This window comes from Phasianus colchicus, chromosome 4, assembly GCF_987193195.1.
Source record: "Phasianus colchicus chromosome 4, bPhaCol1.hap1.1, whole genome shotgun sequence".
Lineage (NCBI taxonomy): Eukaryota > Metazoa > Chordata > Aves > Galliformes > Phasianidae > Phasianus > Phasianus colchicus.
This window is the reverse complement of record NC_143439.1, coordinates 61171575-61187520: the sequence shown is the minus strand read 5'-3', so window position 1 is coordinate 61187520 and position 15946 is coordinate 61171575. Positions and strand designations below refer to the sequence as shown.

Below are 15946 nucleotides of genomic sequence, written 5' to 3'. Positions count from 1 at the left end.
TTCATATTCAGATGCGCTTCAAAAGCAATTGAACGGGAGAGATCCTTTGAAAGTTTCCAACAAGGCAAAACAGATCAGGCTAAGAAGATCCCGTAGGCAGAAAACAGTGAGGGGCTAGGGGCAATCTGGGAGAAGTATCACATGTACTTTCCCTGTTCCTCTGTAATAGCTCACTTACAGATGCTGATGCAGACGCAGTACTGGATTTGACAAAGCCTTTGTCTGAAGCAGTACAGTTGTTCTCATAAAACATTCATGTTCACCATAATACAAGAACACCACTCAGGAAAAAAAGTAGCTGGAGGAGTTCAATTAGCTGATCAGCTCACAGAGCTGTGCTTTATTAACATACATGGACTTTGTTACAGGATGTCAGAACACCAATCCTGCCAAAGAGCAAAGCAAAAAGTGAGCTCTGGGGAGCAATTACTAATGGGCTGCAGAAGCAGCAGGCAATGCACCTGCACCAGGTTCAGCTGCATATCCAAGATCCCAGTGTTCCCACTCACCAGAATATTCTCTGCTTCCTCAAAATAAACGTGTAACATAAGATGAAAAACCTACAGTTCGAAAGTTTGAAAAAAGCAAGAGAGAAAAGCATGACCTAGCAGCAAAACCTGCAAGCACTGTGAAGAACAGTCACAGCACACTGTGTCCACCACACATCAAAACTCCATCACTTTACAGAGGTACAAGAAGATCTGAAAGTGGCTTCACAAGAAGGTTCTTTTGGAAGTGTTCCTATTACATACAGCAGACTTGCAAGAAGTGTCTCTATGGTGGAGACGGTGGACAGATAGGAAGTGGTTCTTTATATAACTGGACTTTCAGGAGCTCTATCCGTTGAAGTTTTGCAAAACCTATTTCAGCAGCTGTCTTAATTATTTAGTGAGCAAATTTAATCTTCAAGATGGAGTATTTTATAGCATCGCTCAGGAAACTGTTTCAGGAAAATCAAGATTCCCCATCAAAAGACATTCAAAAAATCCAAAAGCAGGCACTTCATCTTGCAGCACATAGCCACTATTTTCATTTCCACAAACTTAGGGGAGTCCAGAGCAATTTAGACAGAACTCACAGGCTCGATAAATAAAACTATTTCTGAAGCATGCTTTGGTTGTGTGGCTGTACCAGACAAGCTTAGGTACCACGGACCAGTAAGCTGCCCGAACTGTCCTATCTCCAGCACGTCAGAACTCCTCACAACTTCTGAAAACACCTTCACACAGAGATCAGATTCAACAAACCAGAAGATATTTACAGATAGTCTGAATCTACACAATTGAAAACACCACTTCACTGATCTCAAACACCCAGCTGTCATTAACAACAGAAACATCTGCATTGATCCAGGAAGAATTTGTCCAAAAAGGGTTATTCACCTACCAATGCAATCCTAGTGATTCTATTCACAACAGTGATGGAGGTACACCGTTGTGATAATGCTTCTCTTTCCCCCATTTAATTTGTTACTGTACAGGACTGAGTTTGGCATTAAATTTAAAGCTTGCTTAAAGCTGGTGCTTGAACTCATTGGTTTAAACAAGACTACAAGATTTTTTTAAATCCTAACTGAAAAAAAAGAAAAATGTACACTCATCACCTAACTCAGAAATCAGAATTTTTAATAAGCTTTGAAATACAACTCGGTGTGTACCAGCAAGGAATTCAACTGTTTTCCACATTAAAAGTGAACTTAAGAATCAGTTTGTTCTAAAAGGAACAAAAGTCACTTTTGGTGACTTTTTTTTTTTTGGTGGGTCAGTCTTCAACAAACACAAATAAGCCATCAACTTTTGTTGCCACAAAGTCTTCACAACAGGTGTAGGAGAGGAAATGACATTATAACTCAGCACACTTAGCTTTAAAACAAGCAGATCAGAGCAACAGCAGCCTGGAGACAACAAATTCCAGTTTGCTGTATGTCGTGGTGACACAGGGGGAAGCGCTGCACTGCTACTAGCCTGGAACACTGTGGATCAGCCAAGCGTGGCAAATCCAAGTGAAACTGGGTGCTAATTCAGAAGAAGGTATATATGCAACTGCCCCAAAAAGCAGACAGTGCCTCAAGTCATACTTCACAGTAACTCCCCAGACATTGCTATGATTTTGGTATCACACCACCATCAGGTTTCAGACTGCTCTGTTTCATTTCTTTCTGCCGATGAAGATGTCAGTATGATTTAAGTGTTTCAATCTGAAGTTGCAGATCCTATCAGCATGCCAGAGCAAAGTCAGCGATGAACATCTCGCCCTCTCACACCCATCACACAAATGGAACACTTGGATGGATCGCTAGGGGGCCGAGAGGAGCTGCGAGAACCCTCTGGCTGTAACCTCGAAGAGGAGACCTCATCCATCGTTTTTATTCTGTCCCATGAGAATTTTGTACAGACACAATCTATCAGAAGCTGTATCTTTTCCTACGTACGCACACAAAAGCAACAGACGGGATGCCATTGATTACCATCAATCACCATTCTTCAGCAACTCTTTCTTAGGAAAACAGAAAACGTTACCACAAACCAAATATAGCAAAGATCACAAAGAACACACATGCTCTAAGCTCACCGGGACATTTATCTTCAGGACTTGTGGCATATGATATCTTCAGTCTACCTGCATCCCAATAGATTTACTAATTTTTCTCTCACCTAAAACACAGGCAGGGCTTTACAATGCAGACAGGGAGGACACAGTCAAATAATGGAAAGATCAGACAGAGGACCTACTGTTGGATCACTCTGCTTCCTGCCCTCCTGATGCCTTGCATTTGTCCAACTCCTGGAGCAGCTTCAGCTCTCTGTTACAACAGCTCCTTGTCAGAGCTGAACTCACAGAATGACAGATTGTAGGGGTTGAAAGGAACCTCTGGAGATCACCTAGTCCAATCCCCCTGGCAAGCAGGGTCCTTACAGTGCAGGGAAAGCATCCAGGTGGGTTTTGAATATCTGTAGAGAAGGAGACACCACACACTCTGTGGGCAGCCCGTTGCCCCCCTCCAAGTAGGGTAATGGCTCCCAGGCCTAAGCACCAAGCCCTGACACAACCTTACTTGCAGTGTCACAGCCTCAGCACCAATACAGACAGGCTCTCCCTGCCTCCTGCAGCACGGGCAGCCAAAGGGATCACCAGGATGAAACACTGAGTTGCCCTTCCCATCAGTCAGAGCACCACTGCATTAAGTAGCCCACAGTTCATTCATTGCACATTCATGCAACTGTACAGCATTTAATTCAACTAATTCAACATTTATTCTTGGGCACACATTGCATCTTTCAGCTCGGGAGTGGAAAGGAGAATTAATTCTGTATTCCAGACATGCAATAATTACTGTACATTTAAAGGTAAAGGCATTTCTCCAGCTATTTATACTTCTAAAGTTAATCATTTGGCTATATATAAATTCCTCCACAGTAAATGGCCACACCATACATTCTATTTCATTAACATGTACGTGGCTCCTCCCTAAATGCTTCATATTGAAGTTTTCTGTATTTGGCTGAGGTTTTCTATAGTGGGTCTGTGACTCAAACGGTCAGTTACTATCCTTTTGAAAAGCTTAAAAACAGTCCATGAAGGGTTTAAAAGACAAACAGACTTGTATGACTACACAGTCTTTTCAATATCTCTTTGTTAAAAGAAAGTCATTATTGAAAATAAAAGCGTACAAACTAAGCAGGTAGGAGAGGTTAACATCACTTTTAAAAACCAAATATTTGCTACTTCAAATGATAGCTAGAAATTTAATCTACTAAAATGCCAAGTGTCTAACTATCACTGCAGAAGAACTGTCACAAAAAGAGCAGGTCAGCACTATGCTACTTCTCTTCCTGGAAGTTATGGGACTGTTAGCCAAGTTATTTCCTTCACAACAAGAACCGAGTTCCTGAAAACTGGAACTCTGAGGTTTCTTTCCAGCTGATAAGATTCACTGTTCAAAGAAGCTGGTAAAAAGAAACAGAACTGCATAAATATGAAAAGATAATAAACTAATAGCCAGACTTACAGAACAACTCCTGTGTGACCCCACACAACTCAACATGACTCCAGTAAAGCGGTTATGAAAACTCTGACCAAACAAAACCCAGAACTCCTACAGGGAGCTTCGCTTCGCTGCTGAACGCAACTACATGGCAGTGAACTTCTAACCCAGAACACAGAGGCAAGAAAATAGGAAGTCACTGAGCAGCAACCTTTAGCTAATTATTAACAGTTGCCAGCTCAAAATCTTCAAGCAGCTGTACTAAAATACCATGAAAAAGCACAAGTCATTCCTTCAGCTTCCTAAGCAAAGCTATCAGTCAGACAAGTTGCTGGAAGCCTGCCCCATTCCTGCCAACATCCTCCAGCTCCCCCAGCGCGACGCACGGCGCGAGCCTTGTGCTCCCACTCAGCCGAGTCCTCACATTTGTTTCAAGTTTGTAATAACTCATTACGGTGTCACAAGGATTTAGTGAGAATTAATTACTCACTCAGTAGCAGCAACACGCATTACCTATTTCTTCATTAGTGATGCTTCAAGCAACCTTTTCCCTTTAGGCTAGCAAAACTATTTTCTTAAAAAGCATACATGACACATCCAAAAAAAAAAAAAAGTCTTTAATCACTCCGTGTGTGTTTTGGTATGTTTCGCCACTTTGCCGTTAAAGATTATCTCAATCCAAATCTTGGCTGAGCTAACATTACCCGGAATAACCTTGCAGTGGGTATCTTGCAGCTGAGCTCTGCTGTTCTGATGCTACAATGACACAGTTTTATGAAAGCGTGCTTTATTTCCCCTGCTTTCAGCAATCCCCTGATCTCTCACTCTTATCTCCAGACTTCCTTTAACAGGACACAAAATCTTTCCTGCAACGTAACTACAATTCTCTTTGGAATTCTTCCGCAACCAAGCTCGTTCCTCTAACCAAATCTCAAGAACAACCACCAAAACAACCCACACGCAGTTTCATAATATATGAATAGCATAACCACTCCTCCTTTCCATACAGCATGTGAAACACAGGCACAACCAAACGGAACGCTGTGCTTCCATCCACGCCGTGACGCAGCTGCCTTCAGTCTCAGCCCAGGTCCAGCTGCTGGACCATCTTCCTTCACTCCTTTCACATAAAACAACATTCACATCCTATCCCTGCTACAATTTATAAGGCGTGGGGTAAGGAGGGGATTTTTTTCTTTGGAGTACAAATTTTCACCTGTGATACTTTCTAGAATAAGGCCCAAAAAGTTACAGACATGAGCAAAGTTGGCATCAACTGTGGATTTGAAACTTCCTCCTCACGACAGCACATCAGTAAAATGAGCAATGTAATCAATTCCAAATTACACTGAAAACTGTATTTATTACAGTGAGTCTGCATACAGACTATGCTTACACATCACGGGATCTAATTAACCTACCACATATAATATCACAAAGGTAAAATGAATTTAAATTCATTTAAATTCAGCGGGGAAAAGAAAGGAAATTTAAAAAAATGAATTCAAATTTAAATTTCCACACTACTGACTGAGAAGTAAAACTCCTGGAAAGATAGATAGATAGATGCCAAAGCAGTCACGCAGCAGCTCAGTTAGGAGCAGAATCCATGCAGAAGAACACTTCTGTGATTAAATCCAGATAACTGCACATGAAATTATAAAGGAAATAGATTAAAAACTACAACATTATAACTTAGAATGCAGCTATAGAAGGAGCTTTTAGCAAGAGCTTTGTGAATGGAGAACCTTTTTACTGAATGCTACTGAATGTTGAAAACAGCCCAATGATAAAACACGCATTCCATCACTCAGCATCCAACGTGCCCAACCAGCCGCTGGGAAACTACAACAGCCTCTCCAGTAACAGAAGAGGTCACTGCTGGTACAGATCTCTTCCTACTGAACACTCAAGAAGTCCCACAGTTACCTGGTATTTCTGCCTAATAAGAGGTTGGGTAAATGAACTCCAAATTAGAAAACACGCTTTTCCTTCACAGTAGACAATTTTCTTTTTAACCATACACTTAAATGCAACTGAACACTCAACCATTCATTTGAATGTGTTTATTTTGCATCACGAAATTACTGAGAAAATATCTTGGAAAAACAACCACGAGACAAACAATGCAAAGACAACTCATTTCTATACCGATATTCAAACGACCAATGAGCCTGGCACTGCTCGAGCTGAACTGTACGATTCCAGTCTCTGCCCCACAACACAGAAGACACACTCCCAATATAAAGAGCATATGAAAGAGCTCCAGGATCCCATTAGTGTTCCAACTCCACCAGCAGTGCAGATGACCAGAACAGTCCTTGCTACCTCTCAGCCTATAGGAGTTCTAAGTGTTGCTGTTCTCACCACACTCTGCTTCACCATATGTTATTACTCATCACCTTACATTAGTAAGTTATTACCTACAGCTATCAGCCATTAGTTGTTATTACCATTGCATAATTTTAGGGGCTTCACGTTAGCATTCCATCAGACAAGTATGAAAGATGTGCTATGGCTGAAGGAATAAAAGCAAAATCAAAAAAAGCAGCGAGCTACAAAGGAATAAATAGAAACAGGGGTCTTTTCCTCACACAATCTACAGAAAGCCCTGGAATTATATATAAATATATATTTGATGATATATATATATATCATTTAGATGGATTTAGAGGCAACATTTAACACATACCACTTTCAATACCCATCATTATGTGTTTTTGTATGCTTCTATAAGCAGGGTTTGAAGTGGTAGACGATTTCACTTAGTTTGAACTAAATAGCCAGAAATCCTATTGGGGCTCTGCGGTACTGTTCCTAAAAATCAGTAAAAGTTCACAGAAGATTCACTAGCGCCCATTACAAAACCAACCTCTTTGCTTCCTTCCCTGCCCCTATTCACCTAGAAACAAGGTGCTCAGGAAGGACAAGTAGAGAAGCTGACACTAAGTTATAAGCATTATCCAGATCCCACTCTGTCCCTCTTCCTGCTAGGATGCACAGCAAAGCAGCGAAGGAAAATGCTGACATCATTTTACTCCTATGGAATTTCTCTTATTCGGAAGAGCAATGAATAGCAAGAGGAAAAGCAGTGGGGAGTGCAGGCTAAGGAATCAGCATATTAAGGTAACAGATGTTCAAGACCTCCTATCTTTCCTCTGGAGTCCCACGTCAATCTGTTCTCCCCTTCCTTCTGATTCACCTGCCGATGAGCAGAAGGGCTGTGGGGTCGCATAGCTAATGCCAATCTGCAGAACCTGCGGTCTGGAACAATCATTACCTCCAACGGTGCACAAAACAGACAAACTGAGATTAAGTTCCATTGCTGTCAGCACAGGAACACCTGCTACACATAGCGCGGCACGGACAGCAACTGCTGAGGTTTTCCATTGAGAGTTCAAAGCAGGATTTCCCCTAAAATTCTTGGAACATGAAGGACATTACAAATGTACAAGGTACTGCTTGTCTTCATTCATGTTACCTACTTCCTCTCTTAAATCTCTATGCCGGAGATTGGGGATTTTGATACATACACAGCACACTTTATTAATTGCAAGGAAAGGGTTGTACACGACCATTTTAGCACATCCATACTGACAAGGAGCAGCAGATGGAGGATTAGCACAAAATAAAATCTGTAGAGTTACATGTCAAGTAACAATCAAGTTACACGTCATTTACTTTTATAAGGAATATTTTTGTCTTCAACAATAAATTAGAAAAAGGCCATTTCAGACAGCTAGGGACCACAAACAGCCTGCACTGCTTGGGCTCGGTTGCTGCGGTGAAAAAGTCTGCTTCACGCAATTACCCACTGAGAGCTCAGTGGGAAATTTTGACTTTTGACAGCCAGGACACCCAATTTGAGCTGCAATTTCCTCTTCATCACAGCGACACTGAAGTCGTGCGTGCGAAAGAAGGACATAAAGCTCAGCACTTCCAAGGGCCGGCAGGAAAACCTGCCGCGCGCACCGCAGCGCCTTCAGCTCCAGTCCTATCGGCTACAACCCGACACACGGAAAGCACGGGAACATCGGAACGCCTTTTCTTCAGAGGACAAACCGTCCTCACCCTTCAGATGAGCGCCAGGTACCGCAACGAGCGATTAAAACAAAGACAAACCGGCGGAGCGCGCCGCGCTCCCACTTCTCTCAAACTTTCGGACGCCGGCCGCGCTCAGTGCCGCTTCGGGCAGCGCGGCCCGCGGGAAGCCGGCTCCGCTCCGGCGGGCGCGGGGCTCGGCCGCGCCGCTTCTGCATCCAGCCGTAACCTTCGGCAAACCTTGGCCCCCGCCCCGCCCGCCGCCCGCCAGCGGCTGCGGCCCTGCCGGGCCCGCCCCGCGCGGCCATAGGACGCGGCTGCCGTCACTCCGCCGTCAGCCGAGTCCCGCCCCCCGCCGGCGGCAGCCCGAGCCTTTCTGTCCGCCTTTTGCCTTCGATAGGCCCCTAAAGGACAATGCTGCCGGGAGGGGAAGGAAAGAGAGGGGGGGGAAAGAAAAAAAAAAATCGGGCCCGAGTCCCGCCGGCTGCCTCCCGCCTTAACCCCGCGGAGCCGCCCGCACCGCCCCGAGCCGCAGCGCTCAGCCCCGCTCCGCTGCCCGGCGCCGGCGGTGCGCGGCCGAAAGGTCACGGCGGGGCCCGCGCTGCGCCGTCACGGCCGCCCGAGCTCCGGCTCTCCCCGCCCGCCCGCCCGCGAGCCGCGCCGCCCGCCCTCCGCCTCTCCCCCTCCGGGCGCGCCCGGCCCGCGGCGCTGCTCCCCCCCGCCCCTCACCCGGCGCCGGGACCCCGCGGGTCGGAGCGGAGCGCAGCGCCGCGGGCGGGGCCGGGCCGGCCGCCAGCCGCTCGCACCGGGGCTCCCCGGCCGGGCCCCCGGCCCCGCCTCCCGGCCCTGCCCGCCGCCGGCGCTCGCTGTCACCCCCCGGCCGGCCCCTCTGTCCCCCGCTGCCGCTTCCACTCCGCGCTCCCCCCCCGCCCGGCCCGGGGAAGCCGTCCTCCCGCCGTCCGGCCCCGCGGCTCCTCCTCTCGCCGTGCCGCCGGCGCGGGAAGGGAGCGAGGGAGGCCTCCCCGGCCCGGCCCGGCCCTCGGCGCGGCGGCGGCGGGAACGGAGGCCCCGGCCCCGTCCTCCCGCCGCCCCGGCGCTGCCCCTCCCGCCGCTCTACCCGGGCTTTACCTGCCGTGGCGGCGCGGCGCGGGACCCCGGGGCCTCTGGCAGCCGGAGGAGGCGGCGGACTCCGTCCCGCTGCGGCCGTCCCCGAGTGAGGCGGGCGGGACGGAGCCGGGACCTGCCCCGGGAGGCGTTACGTAAACCGGCGGCGGCGGCGGCTCCCAGCGCCACGGGGAGGGAGGGGAGAAGGGAGGGGAAGGGGGGAGGCGGCCGTTCCGTCGCCCGGCAACAGGACTCAGCGCCCCGGCGGACCGCGCCGCAGGCCCCGCCCCGTATCCTTCCGCCCAGAGGGCGGCCCGGATCCCGCCGCCCGAGCGCGGGGCTGAGAGGAGCGGCGGGCGGGACGCGAGGGGAGCGGGCAGCCCGTCCGGCTGCATGGCGAGCGGGAAGGGCGGGGCGGGAGGGAAGCGCCCCTTTGGCCCGGCTGCGCGCCACGGCCCCGCCCGCCGGGGGAGAGCCGGGCGCCTGAGGAGAAAAGGGGCGGGAAGAGCACGGAGACGGAATGCGGAGGAGAAGGGAGCGGGGGTAACGACCGGGTGTCACCGCGTGCGGGCCCTCAGCAGGGCTCGGCGGCTCCCAAGGCACGGCGTGCAAACGGAGCGGGCTCGGGAGCCCGCGTGAAAAGAAAGGCTGCCATTGAGAGCCGATGTCAGGAGCTGCGAAACTTTCGTCCCCGTGGATGAAGTGGCGGGTTCGTCAGAGCCGTCTGCGCGCCGAGGGGTAATGAAAGAGGAAAGAGCGGCGCTTGTAGCGTGGTGGATGGATGAAAATAGGCCGCGGCGAGACTGAAAATATGACGAAGGTGGCACGCCGCAGTGCTAATTAAGCGTCTTAATTGGGAAAATAATAACCCCCTCACGGACGTGCATTGGGTCTGCTCATTCCTCAGCTGTGTGAGCGCACACAGGTGCAAGGAAAGTCAGTATTATGTAAGATGCCAGAGTAAGTCAGACCGTGTCATCCTGAGGGTTTTCCCTTTACTCACAGCCTCGTAGCGAGGTGTGCCATCTAACCAGGCTCACACTCCCACTTCTGTCCATGCAGAGCCTTTGCTGCATGCTCCCTGCTGACAAGATGATCCCACAGCTGGGTGTGGGCATTCCAGAGAATTAAGCCTGTGTATGAAAGCACATCTCATAGAAACCATGAGCACGTGCCAAGGTAGTAGCCACTGCCTCCCCACCTATGTATTTATTTGTGATACATGACAGCAGCATTACTCCTATTTCTCCTTTATTCTCATTTTAGCTAGGAATTTATTTATTTATTTATTTATTTATTAAGAAATTCTTTACCAGGCACCTAATGTAGTTGTACATTTGATTTAGCTAACCAAATAAACCTATTTTTAAAGTTTAATGTTCTGGACTGTATGGCTGCATGAGCTACTGACGTTGTCCTGAATGGTGCCAAGGCAGTAATTGATGTCATATGAACATGGAGTTAATCAGCACAGCTTCTTGCAAACCTTGAGAGAGTATTATGGGAGTGCTCCAAAGAGAAAGCAGTGCTTCAAACCCCGTGCTGGAAGAGCAGAGTCATTCCCTGAGCTATTTAATTACTGTTTAACTTATTTTCTTGTTGAGAAGAGCTGAAACTGTAAATGGAAAAGCTTGGGGAAAAATCCTGCTGACTGTTTTCTGCTGAGTCACTCCACAGCTTTATCAAAAGCACTTCACCAACACAGCAATATGACTTGCGCCAATCAAAATCAAATCTCCTTGTGTTTTCAAGCTTAGAATCTGAGCTCCCTTTTTCAAGATAGAAAAAAATACAGTAAAATGCGGGACACCTGCAATTTGTCTGAAGTGAAAATTGGCACCACTTTAAGTTGATCTCCACACAGGCTGCTGAACATATTTTCAATGTATTAGCGATGTATATTACAAGTGCAAATCCACTTACCTTATTTAACTCTTTCTATGGCTTTCCTGTGTTAAAAACTCTGTGGAAGGGCCAAACGCTCTGATTATCAGCGTTCTCCTAATAGAGGAAGTCAGAACACGCAAACAAACGACAGATTACTCTGAATATTCACATAATTGCTGCTTGTCATTTCAAATCCACAGCACTGCCTTTGTGGCCAGGTCTCAGGAATACTGATAGTGGATTTTTTGTTGTTGTTTGCTTCTTGGTTTATGATGAGTTTTATTTTCCTAACAGCCAACCAGATTCTGGTCTCCGTTTGGCAAGTGTTTCAGAAACAGCTGGTACATGACCATATGCTGTGCTGGCACCACTGTGAGCTTATTTCCCACTTGTCCTCCTGGTCAATCAGAGCCGCTCCACGTGCTGAAGGACAGCTGGTCCCCTGGCATGTGAAGCAGTTAATGAACTTTTCCTCTGAAAAATCATGGGGATAGACAATGCTAATTCCAATCAGTGTTTTTTGTTTTTTTTTTTTTTTTAACTTTTTGAATTGATACCAAAGGTGAAGGTTCTCAAAAGGAATATTGTGTGAAAATCTACACACAGCATGAACAACTAGGTGGGTGTGTGCTGTAGGTAACTACACTTGTTTGGAAAATCAAAACCAGATGATCTGTGCTGAAAAGAATGCTGAACAGACACGGAGTGACTGATAGATCTGTGCCTTTAGCTGTCAGCCTCAGCGAGTACCACTGTTTCCCTTTTTCATTCTGACCCCTGCTGGATAGGGTCTCCAATGAATTTCTTAGAAAATTTCACCATGTAAGATTTTCTCCTATTCAGTTGCATATTAAAGAAGGAATTGCAGAGCAGTTCAACAGCATGGTATGTGGGGCTTATAAGCATTTACTCTCAGACATGCATCATACTTCCCTGCAATTGGTCAGTTAGTAATATTCCCTAAGATTTCCTGCTAGGTGCAACAGAAGTCTGAATTTCCTTGAGTAGGCCTTCCATATCACTTAGCTTTGTAATTCCTGAGAACCAATCAGTTGACAGTTCCCTATTGTTCACACTTCATTGACATTTCATGTAAAATACTTGATAGAAACAATCTGCCCGTTCAGCATTTTAGAAATGGAGATGGAGCAACATCCATGAGGGAGCAAATGTGATTTAAGAAAAAAAAAAAAATCAACTAAGTGCTCAGGATCTAAATCCAAAGCATATACATACATGCATAGGTAATTTTAAAATCCAGAAAGTGGATCATCAAAAGTAATGCAACACAAGGAATGTCCAACACATAAATAGTGTATTTTATTGGCTATCGTGATGTACTGCGCATAATTACCTTTTTGAAATTACTTTTCTTAATTGCATGAAGGATTGCATAACTTTTTTAGTACTCTTCACAGTCATTTCAGGTTTTGAATGAAGAGCCATGCAAAACATTCACACCTCCCAGAAGTAATAACTAAATTCAAATCACACATTCAAAAGGCATTCCTCAGCACCAGATCAGATTGCAGATTCCTTTTTACTGATCCTTCCTAATAATATCACTGCACGGTAAAAAAAGCTAGCTGGAGTTACCCACAGCAGCAGGGGGTCACTTCCTGGTTAGCATCAAGGACCTCATCTACATGAATGGAGAACAATGTAAACGTTAGTCAGATCTGCTTTAGGCCACTCAGGCCGTTTTACATACAGATTTTGCTGTGACAGGTTTCAGTATTATTAAGAGGGGCATGGTAGCACGGTTAGTTTAGAAGGCCTGAGTCATTTGAAAATTCAGTTTCACAATTCAAAGAGTTTTTTGCTGTTTCATTTTGTTTTTCCAATTTAATTCAATTACATTAATTATAATTAATTAATTACAATAATATCTTAAGGAGCCTTCAGGAAGTCCAAAATAATACACGCACAGGTCTCTGGCACAGCACACTGCTTTGTGTGCAGAGCAGACCACCTGAAGTCTACCGTAAGAAATATTCTGAACAGATGTGAAAGAACTGAGATAATTACCTACCATGCTTTGGCCGAACAGCCAAGCAGTACAAAAGACAGAGAAAATGAAAGCTTTATCCTACGCAATGAATATAAAAGCCCAAGTGTCCAGGCAGAAGCCTCTGAAACAATAAAGCAAGGAACAACTTTCTCTAGTGATATAATGGAAAGAACACAGAAGTATAGTGTTATAAAAGTGAAATAATTTTCACAAGTGATGAAATACAAAGGAAGTGTTACATGTGATAGTGTTTCAAGGATAACCACCATAAGATACAACACCACCTCAAAATCTGTTCTTATTTTGGTAGTGCATTTGTAGAAAAATTCAATGTCATAATGAGACACTAATTCAATTGCATTATATTTGTTGCTACGTCAGCTATTGTCAAGCCATTAAGTTAATTACATTTTAAGTTTTAAACTAGATGAAACACATTATGACATCTGTTTTCTCCTATTTACTACAGCATTCCTGAATTACCACGCTGGAAATGTCTGAGGTTTTGGCAGCTTGCTGTCTTACAAATAGTCCATGAATACAATTAACCATCCTTGAGTAGCCTGCAGCATCAGCACCCAGTCCTCGCCTTACTCATCAGAAATATAATTATTGTTCCACAGTAATTCCACCAAGCATTTTTTCTTTTCAGAACCTGACTGTATTTTCAGTCAGTGAGAATGCTGAGAACGGGGTTGGTCACATTATACTAGCAGCTGATCTGGCCATGGTTTTTTGAATGAATATATTGGAAGGATAGGCTGACTGGTTCAATCTTTATTAATCACTTACATGAAATGAAAACTGAAATAAACACATGAAAATACATTGTGTTAAAGTAATTGCCCTGGCATTATTCTTTTTTTTGTCCAATGCATCAGCATTCTCTTAACACGATATTCTGTTGCATAACCTGGTAATAGAAAAGATCCTTTGTGTATTAATGGCTTGTTGTCCTGACACTTTGACATTCTGTTTTGGCTGATCCAAAAAAGCTTTCTTATCTGATCCTATGGTATAAAACAAAACAAAACAAAACAAACCCTGCAAAACAAAATTAAGTAATACTTGTTTTCAGATACTTGGAAAAAAATGGAATATGTGTTTGGAAAACTGTATGTATGATTTATAGGCTGTAATAAATTTACATTTCTTCTGTACTCTCTGTTTTTTTGTTTGAGCAGGCTGTTTTAGTGGTGCAGCAGCAGGGGGGAGAATGGTCATTGCTTTCACTGATAGCCTGGCAAGTGTTACTACTAAATACAACTAATTTCATAGGTGGTGAAGAAGCATTAAGAGTGACTGATCAATACCAGCAGCTGTTACAAAGAGTTCGTGTTGAATAGGGGAAAAAGTCAAGCTTTTTTTTTGAAAAAAAGCAGTATTTTAAAAAAGGTGATTGAATCCCAACCAGAAGAATGTTTACTGTTATAGTTTAGGGGGAAAAAAAAAGAAAGAAAGAAAGAAAGAAAGAAAGATGTTTCAAAGTACTTGCTGAGATGTAACACCTGAACTTCCAATATCATAACTACAACAAGGAGAGTCATCTGGATTGTGTGACTGACTGCAGGGCTTTCAGGCTGAAATAGAACTGGGCATCCTGAGAGAAGCAAGCATATTTTTCTGCCAAGAAGTAAATAATGTTTTGATACTTTTCAACTACACCAATATGCTATCTAAAATACCTTTTGTAATAGTTTACCTTGAAATTCCAACTTAATTACATTTAGATGCTCATTTGAAGAGCTACTCCATTACAACTTGTTAAAAGAAGCAAAACTATCTGACTTTTTAAGGCCATTTTATATTCGTACTTACATTATCAAGGTCTTTTTCCTGAAGAGAGCGCCCTCCATTGAGATGAAAACTCTTCATTTTCTGCTTTCGGTAGGACTTTATGTTGAAATTGAGGTGTCTTTTGAGTTTGATACTGTTTCAGCATTGTAGTCTTGGGAGACAAATCAGGCACAGCTTTAACTACTCAAATAACAAATCTGTCTGGTGTTTAAAAAAAAAACAAAAACAAAAACCCTACACATTTATTTGGCATTTGAAGATGTCATTAAATAAAGGGATGGCTAAATATCCAGATCCATCCAGTCTTTCCAGGCACTGGGAACATAATCATTTCCCCTACCAAAGGAATTGTTTTTCTTTGAGGCTGACTGTAGACCCAAATAGAGCTAAATCAGGATCACATGATGATCAGATAACACAAGGAGAAGCTATTACAATCCAAGCTGATGCCATGCAGGTGTATCAGAGAACACTAGATGCCAGGCTGGGGCCAGAACTACAGATCACAGAGGAATATAATCTTATAACTGGGTTATCCTATTTAGACTTTATTTTACTGAAGATATATGTCAAATACACCATCATTAAATAAGAGAACAGTGTGTTTCTCAGAACAGATATTTTCTTCCTCAATATCAGTATTCAGATTGGTAAGAATTGTCAGTCAAAGACATTGTTTCATGGCTTGTTGCAATATTATAATTTTTGAAGTTTTTCTTCCTGGGAGCCTCTTTCTCAGAGGCAAGTTCTTCTGTATAGTGAACAGTACTTCACTGCACAGTTTTTCAGGTAGGAAATGAAATCCTTAAGAAACAAGCGGAGAACTCCATTCATCATCACTGTGCATAGAAGTTATTTCCATATCTGGAACTGATGCATTGCTGTGCCAGGAAAGTACTATAAGATTTCTTTCACAGCCAGTTAAAAATTATAAGACCTTGTAAAAAGGGATTCAGTGCACCTGTATGAGGCACTGGCTGCTCTGTCCTGATTGCCTAGGGCTGCCAGCTGACTCAGGACTCCCATATACTGACATGGAGTTCTGCAGGGAGGTCTTCAATGGAAAATGCTATTGAGACCACCTGAAGAGTGAGCAGGTTTGGCTTTGCCAGAAGTATCTC

General features: G+C 44.6%; 1 protein-coding gene across 3 annotated transcripts in view; it reads right to left on the bottom strand.

Annotated features, from left to right (window-relative positions):
* The window catches only part of KIAA0232 (KIAA0232 ortholog), a 64902-nt gene extending 55393 nt beyond the window's left edge, over positions 1–9509 (bottom strand). The window contains exon 1 of one of the 3 annotated variants that reach the window (XM_090139691.1): positions 9155–9509. The gene's annotated coding sequence lies outside the window, so the exon portion shown is untranslated. The remainder of the gene's footprint in view (positions 1–9154) is intronic. The other 2 variants (XM_031588352.2, XM_031588351.2) reach the window with 2 other exon arrangements.
* Positions 9510–15946: the final 6437 nt, after the last annotated feature.